This window comes from Anolis carolinensis, chromosome 2 (genome assembly GCF_035594765.1).
Source record: "Anolis carolinensis isolate JA03-04 chromosome 2, rAnoCar3.1.pri, whole genome shotgun sequence".
Taxonomy (NCBI): domain Eukaryota; kingdom Metazoa; phylum Chordata; class Lepidosauria; order Squamata; family Dactyloidae; genus Anolis; species Anolis carolinensis.
This window is the reverse complement of record NC_085842.1, coordinates 318,432,245-318,453,285: the sequence shown is the minus strand read 5'-3', so window position 1 is coordinate 318,453,285 and position 21,041 is coordinate 318,432,245.

The following is a 21,041-nucleotide window of genomic DNA, read 5'->3' as shown; positions in this document are numbered from 1 at the left end:
GGGTAGAAGATGGAATTTGATCAATTTAGAAATAATTTTGCATTTCTTTCTTAATTTATCGTGTCTGAAGCAAGTTGAGGGTACAGTTATAATATTTTTAAAAATCCAAACAAAGTTAAAAACTTGGCATTATACTAAATTTCCTTTGACCAGAAGTTGGCCACTTGGAGTGCCTCTGGTGTCACTGTAAGAAGGCCCTCCATTGTGCTTATGGCAGGGCTCACTCTGCATTGTAGTCAGTGGTCTGTGGTTTGCTTTTCTCCACACTCGCATGTTGTGGACTCCACTTTGTGACCCCATTTCTGAAGATTAGCTCTGCACCTTGTGGTGACAGAGTGCAGTCTATTCAGTGACTTCCAAGTCTTCTGTTTGCCAAGGGGGAGTTTTCCATCCAATATCAGCCATGGCTTCTGATTCTGAACTTTAGCCTGCCACTTTTGGGGTCTTGTTTACTGAGGTGTTCCTGCGAGTATCTCTGCAGATCTTAGAAAGCTATTGCTTGATCTAAGGCATTGGCATGCTGGCTAATATCCACACAGAGGATGGACCGGAGATGTCAATGTCTTGGTCTTTTCATTATTCCTGACAAATGTCAGGTGGTGCAATACTGGCTAAACGGTATAATTTCTCCAGTGGTGTGTGGTGTAGGCATCCTGTGATAATGCAGTATGTCTCATTAAGAGCCACATCCACTCTTTTAACGTGGTGAGATGTATTCCACACTGGGCATGCGTACTCAGCAGCAGAGTAGCCAAGCGCAAGGGCAGATGTCTTCACTGTGTCTGGTTTTGATCCCCAGGTTGTGCCAGTCAGCTTTTGTATGATATTATTTCGAGCACCCACTTTTTGCTTGATAGCCAAGCAGTGCTTCTTGTAAGTCAGGGCACGGTCCAGGGAAACTCCCAGGGACTGTATTTTGGTGTGCTGCAATCCTCCAGTGGGATTCCTTTCCAGGTAATCTTCAGAGCTCGAGTTGCTCGTCTGTTCTTAAGGTGAAAGCACACATCTGCGTTTTATAATTTTCGTGTGTTTCATGTATTGAACTGGCTAGAAATGAAGAAGAGAGTGACGAACATGTTAATTAATTTGAATTTCTCAAATACTCAATTTTTTCCAATGCATTTTCCTCTTCTGTTTCCAGATCACTTTGCATGCCATTTCAAAAATTCATCATGAAGAATGTTGCATCTTGTCTGTGCATAGAAATTAATAAGCATTAGTAATTCAAACTTTTTTTCAACTCAGTTTTAGTGAAGAGAATGTGAGAATTTTCCCCTAATGGACAACTCCTTGTATACATCAGAAGGCATTTTTGCCAGTGATTTTTCCAAACCTGTGCATTTTTGTACACTTCTTAAAAATAACATAGAACTTTGTTACAAAATTCAGAGAAACAAGACACCAAAGAATAATGCACTCCCTACCCTAGTGTTATAAGTGCAAGTTAACCCAGTTGAAATTAATATGTGAACTAACCTATGTGACCATCATCCCCTAGAAGATGTAAAATACCCTAGCAAAATGTGTATAGGTAAGCGGAATATTATTCTGGTCTGTTGAAAGGCATGACTGGAATCTGTTCATACTGTCATTTTGTAACTCATATTGGTATAGAATTAGGGTCATTTTAAGGTACACAAAGATTGGAACCCATATGACATTTAAGAGGCCTCATAACACTACCAGATAAATATCAGAATCTTGTTGGTGTCTCACAGTGCATCAGATCTATGGAAGCTCTTTGATATTTTTGTCTAAGGCAGATTGCTCACTTTCTGGTCAAAGCTACAGAAATCGAAAATGAATGTAGCAATGACAGATCTCCTCTGAAAAAATCCCAAGAAAACCCTGGGATAGGGTCACCATAAATCTGAGTTGACTTCAAGGGGCATATTAACATTGGCTTTTGCATTTGTTTTCACACTGGATTGCTCAACCAGTTATGCAAAGATGCCATTCAACACAATCACAATCAAAGCATATCTCCTCATGCAGGCATTGATGCAACACATCCCTAATGTACGATTTTGATCAAGGTATTATTGAACATGTTGTATTAGCTGTCATTCTGCTGGTAATTTTGGTGTATGCTAGTTCTCCAATAAAATAATCAATTTTTTTTCCTATACAGAAGTCCCTATTCAGTGGTGGGAGGATACAGAAGCAGAGTTATGCCTGTGGTTTCATGATGCAGTTGTGCACGCTGGATTGCAATCATACATTTCACCTGTTCTAATGTATTGAGATTCACTTATGCACAATTCTTATGTTATTCCATTAATGACAATTTCACACTTTGTGGCCATTGTGTATGCGTATTGGTTGTTCCATACTCACTTGCATCATCATTGAATTGCTGTATTTCACAGATAGGAAAAACTTGCCATTTAATCTAGTATTGCTGTTTTTTCACCACTCTTCCCTGTGTAATAGTTTTCTTCCTGGTATTGCAAAGAAGAGAAAAGCCTCATGTGGCAAAATAGGAAACAAATTAATACAAATAAAACATACAGTGTACATCCACTCGGTAGGACAGACATAGGTGGGAAATAGGCTTGTACAATCTGGGTAAACTGTGATCTGTAAGCCTCCTGAATTCGGGAGAACAGAAATCCATTTTCGGACCAGGAAGCTAAAAGATTCATTTTCTATCTGGCCCATTATGGAGGGGAGAGATTTCCTAGGTTCACCTTCCCATCGTTTTAGGCATCGTGTGTCCTTATATCCTTCATTAAGACCTGGATTAAAAGTATCAGAGTTAAGATACTACTCTTTCCCTTCTATCTGTAGAGGAGACCAAGTTTAATGTTTAGTGAAAAATATTTCTACTCAAGAGGATACAGGCACTGCAAGTGCTCAGTGCTCTCTCCCTGCAGCACACAGCTTTCCAAGGCATTTTAAGGAGGCTTCCCCACTTCCCAGGGAAGGAAGAGCAATCAACATGGAGCTATCCTACCTTGGCCTTCCTTTAAAAAGCCTCTCTTTTCTCTTAATTTGCAGACCCAGAAGTGGCGCCTTTCCCCCCTCATGCTTTTCCTTTTAGGGGCTCCCTCCCTTCAGCACTCCACTTGTAACCAGAGGCAGCTGGTTTTCGACAGCCACGGTTCTGTTGCAGCCGAAAAAAACATAGACACTGAGCTCTTGCCATTACAGATAGACAAACAAGCTGGACCAGCTGGATTAGCCAAAGTGAACCAACCAAATCAAATCTGTGTGCAAGCCTAGTGTGAGCAAGGAAGATTTATATATATCTGTGGAAAGTCCCGGGTGAGATCTTCCTTGCTTAGTTTCCCCATACTTCACAACCTCTGAGGATGCCTGCCATAGATGTGGGTGAAACGTCAGGAGAGAATACTTCTGGAATATGGCCATACAGCCTGGAAAACATACAACAACCCTGTGATCCTGGCCATGAAAGCCTTTGACAACATATAGTGTCTGGCTTTACACGGGAGCTATCTGTATACTTTCTATTAAGATCAAGACTTTTAACATACAGAGGAACTTTAGGCAAGGTGAACAGAAAACCAAAATGAGTTTACTGAAAACAAGATGAATAAAGGGTTAACTCTACCCAGGGCTATTGAAAGATAGCTTAAAACAATACATTATAGTGGGAGATTATGCTGATTGCAGTCATCTCTCTGGAGTCTTTGAAAGTCCTCTGTCTCTGGTGTGAAGCAATGGCTCACAAGCAGTAGCCCAAGGGCTGTCTCAGTCTTATTTCTTTGTGAAGCCTGAGCTGGTCAAAAGGCTTCTATTGTCTCTAGGACTGATGGTATACAAATACTGCTGAATGCAGTGTTTAATGCTAAGGATGCCTGTTTTGGATTGCTGGGCCTAGAATTTCCAGACACAAACCAGGCCTGTAGTCTCTATAGGTCTATTGCAGAAAAAGGAGGAGTCTAACAAAAGGGCTCTATACAGGCAAAAGGACTAAATCAACTAAGGCTGTCCTCTAGGGGGATATTATGATCCACCCAAAAACTAATACATATGGAAGAATCTACACTATTGGGAAAACCTAAACAGAGGGAACTAAAGCAGAGGAGAGAAAAAGGCAGAGCCAAGACTTCACACCTAGTAGGAAACCAGCCTATGCAAGAGAGATTTGGATATTTGCTCAACAAAGTGCCAACATTTTGTAATTGCATCAAGGTATGAAAGAGATCATTCCAATATGATATGTTATGCTTCCATTGGCTTAACACAATTACAATGAGACTATTCGTAAGTGTCAGAATGTCCCAAGATAGACAGAAAGATAGACAGATATGTAACATTACTGAGACTCATTCTCACCCAGAGAACAAAAGCACTATTTATGTTTGAACAATTAGCCTACTCTATCCATATACATACCTATAGATATTGGCAGTATAATAAGGGAATATGCCTAATGACAAGCACAATAGAACTGAAAGAAAATTCCCTGACAGGAGAGAAGTCTGGCATTGTTTGGGGGACACCTGTGGTTAATTATTGCCTCTGAATACATTAAAGTCACTTTGTGAGCCCATATATCTTCATAGACCGTTTCGTGATATTAAGCGACAAAGGCTTGATAATCAAAAGTCCTGAGTTAGCAAATGTTTTCTAATTTTAATAACTTCTTGTTGTAATTACCAAGTCTTGGAGTGAAATGATTTAATTAGAAAGTAATCAAGAAGTGTCTACTGTTAATTGAAGGAATTATAAAAGATCTACATTTTTAATATATTTCCGGAGTAATAAAACTATAGTTTACCATAATTATTTTTTAAAGCATGCTGATGAGAAAAGTTTGATACCCAAATGAGAGAAGCTACACCATGTTCAGTCTGTCTAGGATCGTGTTGAGCGCTAATCGATTTTTGGTACTGGTAGGATAGAATGTAATGTGACCCTCTCATCCTAAAGTGAGGAGGAGGTGTGAGAATGCAAGGGGAAGGGCACCCAAAATGCAGACTTCTCAAAATAACTGGCATTAATTTGATGTCAGCAGAGTCCTAACCAAATCTCCCAAGCACACGCATTATTTTGAACCATGATTTGTAACACACCATGAACCTGTATGGCGTAGAACAGTGATTCTCAACCTGTGGTCCTCAGATATTTTTGGTCTACAACCCTCAGAAATCCCAGCCAGTTTACCAGCTGTTAGGATTTCTGGGAGTTGAAGGTCAAAAACATCTGGGGACCCCAGGTTGAGAACCACTGGTGTAGTGTTTTGAGTATTATGGCACTATGAGATACTGTGATTTGAATCCCTGCTTGGTCATGGAAACCCATTGAGTAACCTTGGGCAAGTTATACTCAGAGGGAGGCAAAGATAAACCCCTCTTGAATTAATTTTGCCAAGAAAACCCTGTGATGGGTTTGCCTTTAGGTATCTCTAAGTCAGAAAGGACAAGAAGATGCCTGAGAACAACAACAAACATAATATATGCTCTAAATATTATTCTTACATCCAAGTATACTCTTTGAATCCATTGTATTTATGTACATGCTGACTCACTATTTAACAATGGATTCAATGGACTTATTCTACTTGGGCCAACCCAAATGGATTTAGTCCACATGTCTGAGCATAGCATAAAAGTTCCATATACAAAATTCTACTACCGTATGGCTCCTTTATCCCCACGCCTAGGACTCATGGTTGGATGTTGACCTCAAAGGAAGTCTGTCACTGGTGGAGGGTAACAATGGTCAGAGAAGCAGCTGGCGATGGCCTCATAACCAGAAATAGAGGACACCTTCCACTGAGATACACTGGGGCCCACTAGAGGTCTTAGTGAATTATATCAGTATGCATCTGGATCCATAGCGAGGAGCTTCAATTCCTCCCAGAGGCGGTTCAACCACCAGGCCAACTAGGCAGTTGCCCATCGAGGCAACTCCTGTCTCCTGCGGCCTGCCTCCGCAAGGTATTGAACTGCTTTTTCTCCTGATTTGTTGTAAAACATGATGTTTTAGTGCTTAATTTGTAAAATCTTAATGTAATTTGATGTTTAATAGGCTTTTCCTTAATCCCTCCTTATTATCAAACATTTTCGCTTATCCAACGCTTTTATTTTTCAGTGATTGGTTTCGCCTACACTTGAAAAATACCTAGGGTCGGCTCTGATTCCTCCCATGCTCCATCAGCCAGGGAATGACTGTGAAGTGGAGCTATCACATCATCATTGTAACTCTAGAAGAGATAGGTCAATGGCGAGGGTGGATGAAAAAACCAACCTCCACAACAACAAAGCCAGGTAGACTGACACCCGTGTATGACACTAACAGGATGCCAGACATTATTGTTAACACAATATTCCTTCCAAAATACCATAAGCCTTCCATTAGGAAATTAGGAAGGATTATAGGTGAGAGGAAGGAGCCCCGGTGGCGAAGTGCATTAAAGCGCTGAGCTGGAGACCGAAAGGAGCCCAGCTGTTAGCTCCAGCTCCTGCCAACCTAGCAGTTCGAAAACATGCCAGTGTGAGTAGATGAATAGGTACCGCTCCGGCAGGAAGGTAATGGTGCTCCATGCAGTCATGCCAATAGCCACATGATCTTGGAGGTGTCTACGGACAATGCTGGCTCTTTGGCTTAGAAATGGAGATGAGCACCAACCCCCAGAGTCAGACATGACTGGACTTAATGTCAGGGGAAACCTTTACCTTTTTATAGGTGAGAGGAACAGCTATGGGTCATAGTAAGCCCTCTTTATCACCTGTCATCCCTTCCCCTAATATAAGAAGTGGAACCTATTGATCTACTCACATTTGCATGTTTTCGAACTGCTAGGTTGGCAGAAGCTGGGGATAATAGTGAGAGCTCACTCCACTCCCTGGATTCAAATCGCCAACCTTTCGGTCAGCAAGTTCAGTAGCTCAGTGGTTTAATCCGCTGTGCCACCGGGGGCTCTGATATATATATCAGACACACACACACACACTAAAAGGGGCATGTGTTCAGATTATGGCAAATGTATCAAACTGTTCAAAATGTATACATGATGTGCAGGAATCAATTCCTGAGAATACCTGGGATTGTGTAATTGGCCTTCAGGATTCATGGGCAACAGAAGCATATAACCCTAGTCAGTTAAAAGTCAGTGTATTGCAATAATTTGAATCTTGGATTGGGATTCTGGGAGACTAGGACTCAAAGCTCCATCTGACCATGGAAAGGAAACCCAGTGGTCAAATAATCCTCTCTCATCTTTCTAGAATGACAATGGCAAACCCACTCTAAATAAATCTTGCCAAGAAAACACTGTAATGTGTTCTTATTAGGACAACCATAAGTCAGAAACAGTACAACAGGGACACAATTTTATTAATCACAACAGCAACACCACCACCAACAACAACAACAACAACACCAACTTAATCTAAAGAAGAAATGGACAGAAAGTAGATCTATATCACTTGACAGATTGCTGGGTGATTTTCAACAGATCAGTGATGTATTGGCTGGAATCCTGTTCAATTCAAAATGTCTGCCTTCAGTTCATGCTTGGAGTAGTATGCTTGCAATCATGCATAGATTGTGCATAAAGTTATGCATTACTCAAGCATTTGGTGTAATGATTCACTTGCTCAAATTTGTCATTCAAACGAAGGGTCGCATTGTACAATTTATGCTGTACTGTACTTCCTAAAGCTCTAGTAAAAAACAGAGGAAATGTCCCATTTCTGAAGTCTTATCTTTCCCATTATAAAGCTCTTATCTCAAGCTACATGGTCAGCAACATCTCACTCTAATGTGTGGTTGGACTGAATTGAACATTGGATGACTGAGACTTTGAATGATCAAAGATACAGAGGCAGAAAGAAAGAGTGAGGTTAATGCATTTAGTTAATTATTAAAAAATCTAAAAATTCAGATTCAATTGCTCTTATTTGGAGGGAAGAAATTAAGTTTATTTTAAACAGATGTTTAATTTTAAATGCCTTCCCAGACTGAAGCTGAAAAATACCACATTTTACTCATGTCTCTACATTCCCATTTTGAGGTAGAACAGTTGCATAAATTTTTGAAAATCCCATTTCTCACCCAGCCCACTAGCACTCTTGCTTTTGCTTTTGCTTTCACCTTCCCTTAGGACCTCATTGCCCTAAATGTGGTCTCATGTGGTCTCTTCCAACTCTACTACTATTCTATGATTCTAAATCCATTTATCCATTTTTAATTTGCAGTCTACAAATCACTTCACTGATTTCCTCATATTCACATGAACTCTATCACTTCAGATCCTCTTCTATAGGAGTATCCATTCCCAACTAATATCCCCTCGTGCTCAAAAACATTCGTTTAGAGTTTTTTTTTTAGTGTGTCCGACATCACAATGTTGGGATTGAGTAGATGTTCTTAACAGCTCTCATTGAGCTTCAGGCTACCAACTCCTTCAAATCTCGCATTAACCTACAGATTCATCTTGATCTTCATCATTGCTGCTTGAAAACAAACACTTCCAAGGATCTTAGAAAAGTATTTTTCATTTATATTACATTCAAATCCATCCTTCAAAATTGCCCTTCATCAGAAACAAGAGAAACTGGAGTCTTAGAGATAGGAATAGTTTCATATCTAAAGTACTGTAAAGGCTCTGGAAACATTGTTTTGCCCAGGCTGGCTTTCGGATTTGTGTTTTTGGACCTAATGAGCATTCTGCTTTGTAAACAGCTGCAATTTGCTTTAAGGGCTTCTGTTATCTTTGATTCAAGTTCAATGCAAGGGGCATTTCAACTGATGGATGTGAACTACAGCAAAATTTAAGTGATACCAGGTCAGCAGCTACTAAGAAAAATAAAACCCTCAGTGGTTTTGTCTACTTTTGGGAGTGTCATGCGAAAAGTCAGACATGGTTCGGGTTAGATGAGCCAAAATGATGTCATAAAATGCTGCCCTGCAAACAAGGAAGCAAATAAGTGCCGCAATTTGGAATTCAGCTCATGACAGTCAAATTGCTAAAACAAGAAGAGACACATGTAGCAGAATATGGTTAGTTAGTTAGATAGTCATAGAATTACAAGTTTGTACTGCAAATATAACATTGTGGAAATGTTTCCCCGCAGCAGTTGTGGCTGTAAAGAAACTCATACGATGCAATGCCAAATATAATGTCTATGTATGTACCCTACTTAGCAGAGGGTTGTTCTCTCAGTGAAGGGAATCTTTATTTGAAGGCATTTCCGTTCTAGGTTCAGTTTGGCAAACCAGCAGAAGGCAGAACAGAAATTCGGAAGATGTCCAAATTACACTCAGTAACATAACAGCAAACTGAATAGATGTGTGGCTAAATCATCAGTGGCTGCAGTCTTATTGGCACCATAATCACCAGGTATGGAAAGTAAATTCAAAAATATTTGGAAAAATGTCCCAAAACTCTGATGAGAAGCATCCTGGATTGACAAAGATTTTAGCAGTGGGACTTTTGGTTCAAGAAATAATATTTTCTGCAAAAAGAAGGAAATGTTGCAATGGAGATTTGTTCTGTGCAATGTTTGTAGGTTTTGGACATACAGAAAATATTTTCTGCATGCAAAAGTACTATGTGCAACTTTTGCCCAGAATAAACTGCATACAGCAAATAGTAACTAAATTGTCTAAGATGCATGATGGGTCCATAAATTTGTGCTGGGAAATTTCCACTCTTGTTTGAAAGGGAGTGGGTTTGGTTCTGTCTAAAATAAAAAAAAAAATGGACTTTGCTGTGATTAGCAGACTAAGCATCTAATTCTAGAATAGAATCTATTCTATGATTGTGTTGTTGAAGGCTTTCATGGCTGGGATCAAGGGTTGTTGTATGTCTTTCAGGCTGTGTGGCCATGTTCCAGAAGTATTATCTCCTGACGTTTCACCTACATCTATGGCAGGCATCCTCAGAGGTTGTGAGTTTATCCATACCTCACAACCTCTGAGGATGCCTGCCATAGATGTGGGCGAAACGTCAGGAGATAATACTTCTGGAACATGGCCACACAGCCCAAAAGACATACAACAACCCTATTCTATGATTGTTTGATTCTATTAGATATCCTTTTCCATGGTTGGAAACTTGGTGTCTCCTTGATTCAACAGTGGAGGTTAGATAGTCCTTGTGGACTCTTCCAACTCTTCTACAATTGTATGATTCTATGACAGTTTTGCTTTGAAACTCCACTCATTCTTTACCATCAAGACTCTGGTCAACCTTACATCAGGGTTATGTAGAATAATTGTCTGTATGTGCTGTTGTACACTATCTTTATGTAGAGGCAATATTGTGCAACTCAATACTCCCTGAAGATGTAACTGAGTGCACAACACATATGTCTCCATGTGAAATGCATATGTACAACCTGTGCATCATGTCCATCCATATGCAATGGCATTTGTAACTCCAATTCAGCAACCTTGAACTCAATGAAGATGTCAACCACTTCCATAAGAGAAATTACACATCCCTAAGAGAACTGAATTATGGTCAGTGATTAGGAACTTAGGAAGCAGAAGTCCAAAATATCTAGATGTTATCAGATTGCTCATTCTTGATTCAGCCCATACTTACAACACAATATTTGAGATGCCTAGATTATTCTTATTGTCTGCTATTTGTTTCATGGAATTGGTCATCAGCTTGACTGGTTGGGTGTCACAATGTCTCATACATACATTTCTAAAATCCAGCTTGTTTCTTATTCCTTTGCGCATCCCCGATATGTAGAATATAATGGAATCACCTCTGCCAAACCCTTCAGTCCATTGGAGTGAAAACCATTCATTTCCTGTCTCAATTTTTAAGATGCCAGACTCAGAATGTGAGAATATTCTCCATGGACGTAATGGGACATTTAGCAATTCATTCATTTTCTACACATGCTACTTATTTAGACGCTCAGCGGTTGGCAGCTTTGATGTGGAGTGGTGGAAATTATAAAGACATTACATACCATAAAAATATAAATGAAAGAAAACACACAGGCTATTTTATATCAGGGTAAATTGACTAGTGTCAGATGCGGGATATTTTCTTTTATAAATTATAATAATTGTCAGAGGAAGGTAGTCCCTTGGGTTGAAACACTACCTAGCTGTAATGAAATTGCACAGAAACTGTATTCTCTCACATATGTGTATCTATCTATCTATCTATCTATCTATCTATCTATCTATCTATCTATCGAGTGATTATATCAAATCTGTTTACCATATATACTCTTGTATATGTTGACCTCATATATAAGTTAATGATAGATGTTGGGACCAGAAAGCCAGATGGCCCATTCACCATTTTCCCATTCAAGTATTCAAAAATGCCAGAAGTGATGTCATGGCAGAGAGAGGGGAAACAGTTCTTATTTTAAGTTCTCCACAGTTGGATGGTTCCTTTCCTTTCTATGCCCATTTATGGGACTTTGTTCATTGACCTCCAAGTCTCTTGTTATTCTGTGCCTTCAAGTTGACAACCTTGTATGGTTTTCGTGGCAAGATTTCTGTAAGGGTGACTTGCCATTGCCTTCCTCTTAAGGCTGAGTGAAAGTAAATTGCTCATGGTCACACAATCATTTTTTTGTTTTTACACAGCTGGGAAGAAAAAAAATGAGGAGCTAATATCTATTGTTAATCTTTCTATTCTTCATGGAAGAAGTTCCCAGATAGGGAAGTTTACATGACCAATATAGAGTATGACCCACATATCTATGAGGGATACATTCCAATATGCACACACAGATAACTCACGTTTGCCTGAAATTGTGGATATGAGTGAACCCTATATTTTTAGTATACTTGGGTCAGGAACATAGCATAGAATCACATTGGAGGACCTTAAGAGGTCCACGTAGCCTTCCAGGGGCATATTCTTTTGGTGCACAGGTGAGTGAAACCATGGGTTTTGAATGTGTAGTTACGTGGTCATACTGTATCAGTTTTGGAAGACTTGCATAGATGAGATCAGAGAAAGGGAAAATAGAGGCCATAGGAAAATAGAGGCATCACAGATTTGTTTTAACTATCATTTTATAATGTAACACTTGGAATGGGCTTGAGTTATGGTTGAAAACTGGACCAGGACTCTGGGAAACTAGCATTCAAATCCCTGCTGAGATACGGAAACCCCATGAGTTTCCCTGAGCAAGTTACACTCACAAGTGAAAGTTGAATTGAAGATACATAACATAAAACATAAGGCCTTGTGTTAGCCTTCCTTCCCAATGTGTCAAGGTTTGAAACATGGTCATTTATATAGGGTATAAGAATGTGTGTCTCTGGTTAAAAATGCTATAATGAAACAAGCGGAGTCATGTTGGAGTAGGTTTAAATACCAAACATATAAAATTTGAATGTGGTGAAAGACAGATCAAGAACACAAGGCCTGGAGTGTGGTTGTGGGGGCATGGTTAACCAAGATGCCCAGAATATCAGTTACAGTGGTGGTGGTGGTTGTGGAGATACGATAAGTATAAGAAAATGAATATTATGACATAGTGCACATACTCAAGGCTTGCCACAATGGAAAATTTCTTTGTGTGGATTTCAGCACCCATAAAATTGGGACATAATACATTTTTCTCTTTGATATTTCTGATTCATTTCAGAGGAAATTATTCTAGATATTTCCCCGCAGGCTGTGATCTTTAATTAGTTAAGTCAGGCCTTGCTTTTGTCTTACACCAAGATCCACGTCCTATTTCCAGTACAGTAAGGAAGGTGCTTCTGGAATTAAAGACCATGAATTCAGTCTCCCCTCTGCTTATCTCGATTAATACCCAACATCTCTCATTTGGAATAGACACCTCACCTTGTATTGGGTAGCACGACCTCCATTAAAGACATTTAGTGGACCACTGACTCAATGAGAACATATGTAAATCAATGTTTATGTAAATTCAATTAATTCAATGTAAGTATTCTAACTCAGCGTAGCCATAAGATTTGGGCATAAGAGCACATCCCTAAGAGATTAAGATGATCAAAAGGCCAGCTGAACCAACTCTTGATTGGTTCAAATTGGGTTTAATCCAAAGCCTTTCCAAACTGTGTTAGATACTACTTAAGACTACCTCCATCCTGGTTTAAATTTGTTAGATGTTATGGTTATGTTCCTAGATTGAAGAGATTTTGAGATGTGGCAGCTCAGCTTCTCCGTCAACATGCCCATTTTCCTCTTTGGGGACCTTCTGCAGATCTTTGCCAGCTTTTCAATCCATAAGGAGTTATCTGAGATCAGTTAAAAGGAGAGAATTCTGCCAGTAGAATAATAGTATATGTTTTTGCTTGAGTTTCCTCCTAACCTGCTACGGCAGACATAGCTTTGAATTAGGATTGTACCGTAAATCATTTGCAATCCCATCCCATTATGCCTCATTCTGAAAGCCAATGAGAGATCAAATGGACTATTAATGTGACCAAAAGGAACAGCACGTATTTAGGCATGATATACTCAACATATCCTATCAACAGAACCTGAGATGGGCCATAGCCTGCCATTTAAAATGGTACTCGTCGCTTAATTATAATCAAATCCCTGTGCCGAGAAGGTGCATTTCCTCACCTCTCAATTTTACGGGGTGTTCGTAACAGTGCCACAAGTAAGAAAAGGAGAAACTGATTTACCTGGGATTAGTGTGGGAGAAGGCTAATTGCTCTTTCACCTTATTTTTGCTGTCATTCCTTCGGGGATTATGCTAAGCCTCCGAGTATGTTTCATCAGGGTAGCATGAGGATTATATTGAGTCTCTCTGTCTATCATCCCGACACTTCCTGTAATGTTGACTAGGATTTCATAAGCCTTACAATTCATCATGCAAGTCCTTTTTAGTTAAATTTGGTATATTATTCAGTGTACCCAAAGCAGATGCTCTTGGCTCTAATAGAATTAACTAGGAGATGATGCTAGGCTCTTCCACTGGGAAAGCACAAACTTCGGCAGGCTTCCTGCTCTATCCCTTGTTTCTCCCTGCCAAAGCCTATTGTGGCTGCAGGGTGCTCTCACTTGTGAATGAAAGGAAAATCACTCCATGTGACACTGGAGTTCATTGCCTTGTCCAGGGAGAAAGACACGATCAACAAAATTATGGGTTGTCCTTCTTGCTCGGCTGTGTCGCTTCGTATCTCAGGTGTGATGTTTTGCATTTTGCAAGGATCCCATTTTGAAACAGAACCACATCATGCGGAACAGTAGCATACCAGGGAGAAGGCTTCACAAGAAACTTCTTTGAGTTTGGTAAATCATATAGTAGAGGTTTAACATTAGCATCTCTTTTCTGATATGCTTGGGATCAGAAGTGCTCTGTATCTCAGAAGAGATATCTTGGAATTTACGACTCATATAGCACAGTCTGAATGTAACTTTATGCATAATATTTTTAATAATTTTGTGCATGAAGCAAAGTTGATGTACTCTGATACCATCAGAAACAAAGGTGTCATAATCTCAGTCAGCCGTAGTGAAAATTTGAATAATAATAATAGTGGTGGTAGCAGTACTAGTACCTGCATCTCCTTGTAGATTGAGGCAGGGTACAACTGGGTTAAAACAGAGAAGTAAAACACAACACTATTAACAAAATACACATAAGACCACACAAACTTAAAAAACTGGGACTGAACTATTTCAGATTTTGGAATTCCAGATTTGGGATGCTACAACTATACATCAAATTGAATTTCTCAATGCTGGATATCATCCATACATTTCAGAAGAATTTTGCAGAGGATTGTATAGTTTGGGTCAGCTGTTCTATTGTCAGCAGATCCATCACATGCCCCAAATTCTTGGCTTTACAGCTACTTCACCTGCAGCTTCACCAATTTGCATGTGGACTCCCTTATACCAAACTTGTAAGATGAGCGGTTTTCTGTATAACCTGGATGGCTCTTGCGTGACCTGGAACAACTGTTGGTAAAGCATCTATACAATCGGAATTAACTGGTAATAAGAGTTAAGGTCCCAAATGGCTTAGAAGTTTTATACATGAAATAATACCTCTCCATACATACTCTGGATCAAGAATTGAGATCTGTTGGAGGGACCCTCTTCAGTGTCCCATTAGTGCAATTCCCTCTCTGTGGAGGTCCCTTGCACTACATTATATGAGTCTACACTGACCATATCAAACTGCATTATATGCCAGTGTTGATGGAGTGCATATATCTTTACCAGGTTCATATGTTAAAAAGGTAAAAATTCAGAAGTCTTTCGCAATGTTTCTTCATCCACAAAGTCAAAGAGTTGGTCTCAAATCATTCATGTCTCCAGGAAGCATTATTCACAAAAAGAGCCAAGTCATTTTGACCGATATAATATTAAAACCCTGGAACAAAATACACACATAGCACATAATATCCCTGCAAAGATTTTCCCCCTCCATTTGTCGTGCATGGGTAAATTGAAATCCCATTAATTAAATCAAGTTGATAAAGGCCTAAATTCCCACTCCTATGGGAACAGTATCTTCATTCCTTTCCAGTATTCTCTCTCTTTCTCGCTCTCTGATTCTGTTCTTCATTGAAGCCAAACTTTACAAGCATAGCACTTTTCTCATCTATGGACTAAAGTCTCTGCTTGCAGCTGGCAGATATATTCTTGACAGTAGGAGGAAGCGAGAGGATGCGGCATGCTGGCAGTGCATGGAAGACTACTGAATGCTAGTACAGCCTTTGCAGAGTCAGCCTTTGCCTTTGGGTACTTCTGCACTGTAGAATTAATGCAGTTGGTACCACTTTAACTGCCATGACTCAATGCTCTGGTATTCTGGGAGTTGTAGTTTGGTGAGGCACCAACACTCTTTCGTAAGGAGGGCTATAATTTTAAAAACTATAACTTCCAGTATGTCATAGCATTAGGCTATGGCAGTGAAAGTGGTGTCAAATTGCATTAATTCTACAGTGTGCATATACTCTCAATCAAAATTCTCATCAGCTCAATTCCGACTCTTTGCAGGGACCTTCTTGCCCTTGTCTGAGCTGCAGGACCCTGACCTCATAAACCTTCATACTCAAGTGCCTCTGCAATCCTTTATTTCTCTCTGTGCAAGATATGGCTATTAGAACAAGAAGATTGACTTTAAGAGGAGAATTACTGTCCAAAATGCTGTGAGGCACACTCTATTGTGAACCTCATCAGTAAAGACTGGAAATTATGTCACTTTCCATGGTGCTATGACAAATGTTGGGAAATAAGAGATTCAGAATCTCTTTGTTCATTGAAATGTAGACAACTTGTTATCTAGATGCATCTTCACTGTAGAAGTAATTCAGTGCAACATGCATTAACTGCCGTGGCTCACTGCTGACTCTAAATCTACTAAACAAGGTAAACATATCCATCTCCTCTGACCATCTTCATAACTTGGTTTCCAGATCTTTTTCCAGCTTGTTGCCTGGATCTATTGATGTGGAACCTCTTTTGGGTTAAAAAAGACCACATATTATTGTTTTATTAATAATTATAATGATTAAATATAATATTATTAATATTATTCTTATGTTGCCTATCCCCTTGGATTGAGTTGGTGGTCAAGAACAACATATTAAAACGCAATATATATAATTGGTACAAACAACCCAGTACAAGCATCTATTTAAAAGAACATATACACTCAATACATATTTGAAGACTCAGCATCTCATTTAAAATCCATAATTTAAAATTCATCATTCAAAAATAATCTTGATGGGTTTGCCAGAAGAGACTGGTCTTTATTGCTGCTCTAAATTCATACAGCATATTCAGCTGTCAAAACTCTTCCAACAGGTGATTTCTCAATATAGAGATGACTGAAGAAAAAGTGCTCTTGATGACTCTTGCCAGGCTAGTCCTGGCTGACTGGAGTAAACACAAGGGGTGTGCAAAATGGCAGAAATCCATTTCAAATATTGTTTCAAAAATCAGATAGCCCCATTTTCGGTTGGTGGGGACAATTCATTTTGAATCCGAATTTCCAAAGTTTTGTTATCATTTTGTTAGTTTTGTTCTGTTGGTGGCAGTTTAGAGGAAGTTTAGAGGCTCGTTTCCAACATTTTTATGGCTATCAGGATGAAACTTGGGATACTTGTAGGACACAGTCACAACTGTTAGCCTGCCAAGTATCATAATGTTCCGCTCATCCACTGATATTTAGGAAATTTTAAAATTATTTTTTTAAAAAAACAAAAACAAACAAGTAACCTTTTGAATTTCTCCACAGTGACAGACCATGAGTAAAGTATCATTCTTGAAAAATTTCAAAAAGATTTGGTCTTCCACTGATTTTTAGGATTTTTATTTCAATTTAAGCAATTTAAACACCTTGGACAAGTAACACTCTCTCAGCTTCAGAGAATTTTGGGCTTTCCATTTTTTTACAGCTTTCAGGATAAAAGTTACAACACTTGTAGAATTTTAATTTTTTTTAAAAAAAAAAATCTTTCTCTTACTTAGAGGAGGAGACAACTTGCAGGGGGAAAAACAGATGCAGTTGCCATTCCGCAGCCAGTGACAGGGATTTCTGGGACTTGAAGTCCAAAAACAACTTCACTAACCTATTAACAAAAATTAAATAAATCTAAGATATGTATGGATGGCTATTCTTAAGAGCAGAAAAATATAGTTTGAATAAATTAATTGATTAAATAAGTAGAAGGAACACTCACTATGCAGAAGACAATAAAAGATGGGACAAAATAAGAAGACAAAAGAAATCAACACAGATCCAGAAGGAAAATCTACTTTTGTAAGATAAGATATCATAGCTCGAAATTCTTTCTCTCTCCCTCTTACCTTTTTTCTATACTAAAGAATATTTATAATGATACCCCCTACATCTTTGATCATACAATAGGTCATGTGTAGAACTATTTAATATGACTCAATAACTTTCATACTTTACCTACAAGTATGTATTTTCCACCTATGGAACTGTGAAGCCAATTGGAAATTGGAAGTTACCTGGAAAGGCCAAGAGCTTGAACATTGCTTCCATCCTAAATAGCTTGGTGTCACCTTAGATCGAACACTGACATATAGGAAGCACTATATGAACCCCAAGCACAAAGTAGCTGCATGCAACAACATCCTATGGAAACTTTCTGACAGTGCATGGAGTGCAGACCCAAAATGAACAAGAACATCAGCCCTGGCCTTGTCTTACTCAACTGTTGGGTATGCCTGCCCTGTTTGGCACAAGTCTGCCCATGAGAAGCAGGTGAACATAGCATTGAATGAAACATGCAGAACAATCACAGGATATCAGTTGATAACTCTACAAGCTAGCTGGCATCCCCCCGATGTGCAATGGGAAGTTGCTGCTAACTGTGAGAGAAATAAGGTTGAACACTGTGAAAGCCACCCACTGCATGGCTCTCAGCCTCCTCCCAGTAGACTCAAATCTAGGAAAAGCTTCATGAGAACCATCAATCCTCTTAACCAGGAAATTCCAACTAGATGTCCCCCACGAGGGGCAAACCAAGAATGGGCAAGTTGGAAGTCATTGAACAGATTCAGAAGTGCAGTGGACAGATCAACATATAACCTGGCAACCTGGAGGAATCCTTCACCTTGTGCGACTGTGGAGCAAAACAGACAACTCCGCATCTGTATGCTTGTCCACAATGTCCTGCTTCATGTACAGAGGAAGAATTGTTTGAGGCTACAGGCAATGCAGTTGCTGTTGCCCATTTTTGGTCAAAAGATATTCATCCACTTGTGTTACTTCTATTTTTATCAGTTTTATACTAATTTATGCAATGTGTTTGATACAAAATAATAATAATAATAATAATAATAATAATAATAATAATAATAATAATAATAATAATGGCTCATGAATGGGACCCTGAAGAAGGAGACAGAAGGCCTGATCCTTGCAGCCCAAGAGCAAGCCATCAGAACAAAGGCAATTAAGGCCAAGATCGAAAAATCAGCTGATGACCCAAAATGCAGACTGTGCAAGGAAACTGACGAAACCATTGATCATATCCTCAGCTGCTGTAAGAAAATCGCACAGACAGACTACAAACAGAGGCACAACTCTGTGGCCCAAATGATTCATTGGAACTTATGCCTCAAGTACCACCTCCCAGCAGCAAAGATCTGGTGGGATCACAAACCGGCAAAAGTATTGGAAAATGAGCACGTAAAGATACTGTGGGACTTCCGAATCCAGACTGACAAAGTCCTGGAACACAACACACCAGACATCACAGTTGTGGAAAAGAAAAAGGTTTGGATCATTGATGTTGCCATCCCAGGTGACAGTCGCATTGACGAAAAACAACAGGAAAAACTCAGCCGCGATCAGGACCTCAAGATTGAACTGCAAAGACTCTGGCAGAAACCGGTGCAGGTGGTCCCGGTGGTGATGGGCACACTGGGTGCCATGCCAAAAGATCTCAGCCGGCATTTGGAAACAATAGACATTGACAAAATTATGATCTGCCAACTTCAAAAGGCCACCCTACTGGGATCTGCACGCATCATCCGAAAATACATCACACAGTCCTAGACACTTGGGAAGTGTTCGACTTGTGATTTTGTGATACGAAATCCAGCATATCTATCTTGTTTGCTGTGTCATAATAAAATAATAATAATAATAATAATAATAATAATAATAATAATAATAAAAAATATAATTATTATAACTATACCTTCTCTTGTTTCCCATCTCCCTTTTCTTTTTTCCTCTTTTACTGTTCATTCAAAAATCTACACACATAAACATACAGAGAAATCCAAGACATCTTATATAGTTCTTACAGCTATTCATACTTCCTGCTCCCTCTTCTGATTGGCTGAAAAAGAGGCTGGTCAGGATCTGCGGTGGTATTGGCTGGGAGCTCCGTTGACATCACTACCTCTAGGTGGAGACTCCCTTGGAAGAGAGAATGAAGCCGGGGACTGGATAGAGTTAGAGAACAATAAATAAAGGCGAAAGAATCAAGAGACAAAGGTGCTGATCTTGGGTAATGAAGGACTTGGCTATCACTGAAAGAGTTAATGAATGTACATACTCTTAAGCTTCTATTTCCATGAAGGAGTGACAGACTCTCAGCTTCATGTGCATTGTATAAACATTTTGGACTTATCTGCCTGGCAAAGGAAATGCATAGACACAACAAGTCTGATGATTATGGCTTGGGAAATAGCCAGAGGGATTTGAACAACCTTTTTTTATCCCCAGGAGATTATCTGAACAATGTCACAGAGAAGTGGATATTTCTAGATTACATTTTGATACATTTCTAAGAAGCAGTTTATATACATTTCATATAAGTACACAACTTGAAAGATACAAGTTACACAAAAATAATCAAATGGATGCAATTTATTAAAGGGTTAGGCATAATATAGTTCATGGGAGTACTGCTGTTGCTGGGTTTATTTCCTATCGTTATAAGACTTGAACTTGTGCAACTCAAAAAAAGGTCTCTTTTTAATAAAAGGAAAGGATCATATATTTATTTGTGGTCTCTTGGTATACTATAAATCATCGGGGAACATACTATGCATCGATAACACAGGCATTAATTCATACTGTCCTCAACCAAGGCTGCTATTTTTAAAGTAACATTTGATTCACAAGGATTTCAGAAGCATTCATCCCCACTCGACAATGGGACAATAGGCACATGCAATGGCAAATAGTTGTGTATTATAGATGCTCAGAAGAAAAGTGGAATGGAATAACTTACTGTTGCTAATAGGCTTGATCGATCCACGAAAAATTTGATTCTAAACTCGTTGCAAAAGTAGAGGGGGGCAGCGTTTCGTTTTTGAAGGTATTTCCGAATTTTGCCCCCCAAAAATTTCGAAATTAACGAAAATTCGTTATTTTCTAAATTAATTCGTTAATGGCGGACGCGCATGCGCAATTCCCAAAAACAGCACAGAGGGAGAGGACTTTACAGGACTCTCCCACCCTCATTTTTTGAGTGATCTTCTTCAAACTTGGTACAGTGGTAGAACACATTTAACACTGATAGCTCACCAAAATTTGGAACGTTTCCCTTATCCTCTGATTTTTGGCGAATTTTCATAGCTTTTATAATAAACCATTTTTTAATAATTGCAGAAATCTGTTCCTGGTTTGAAAGTCTTATTT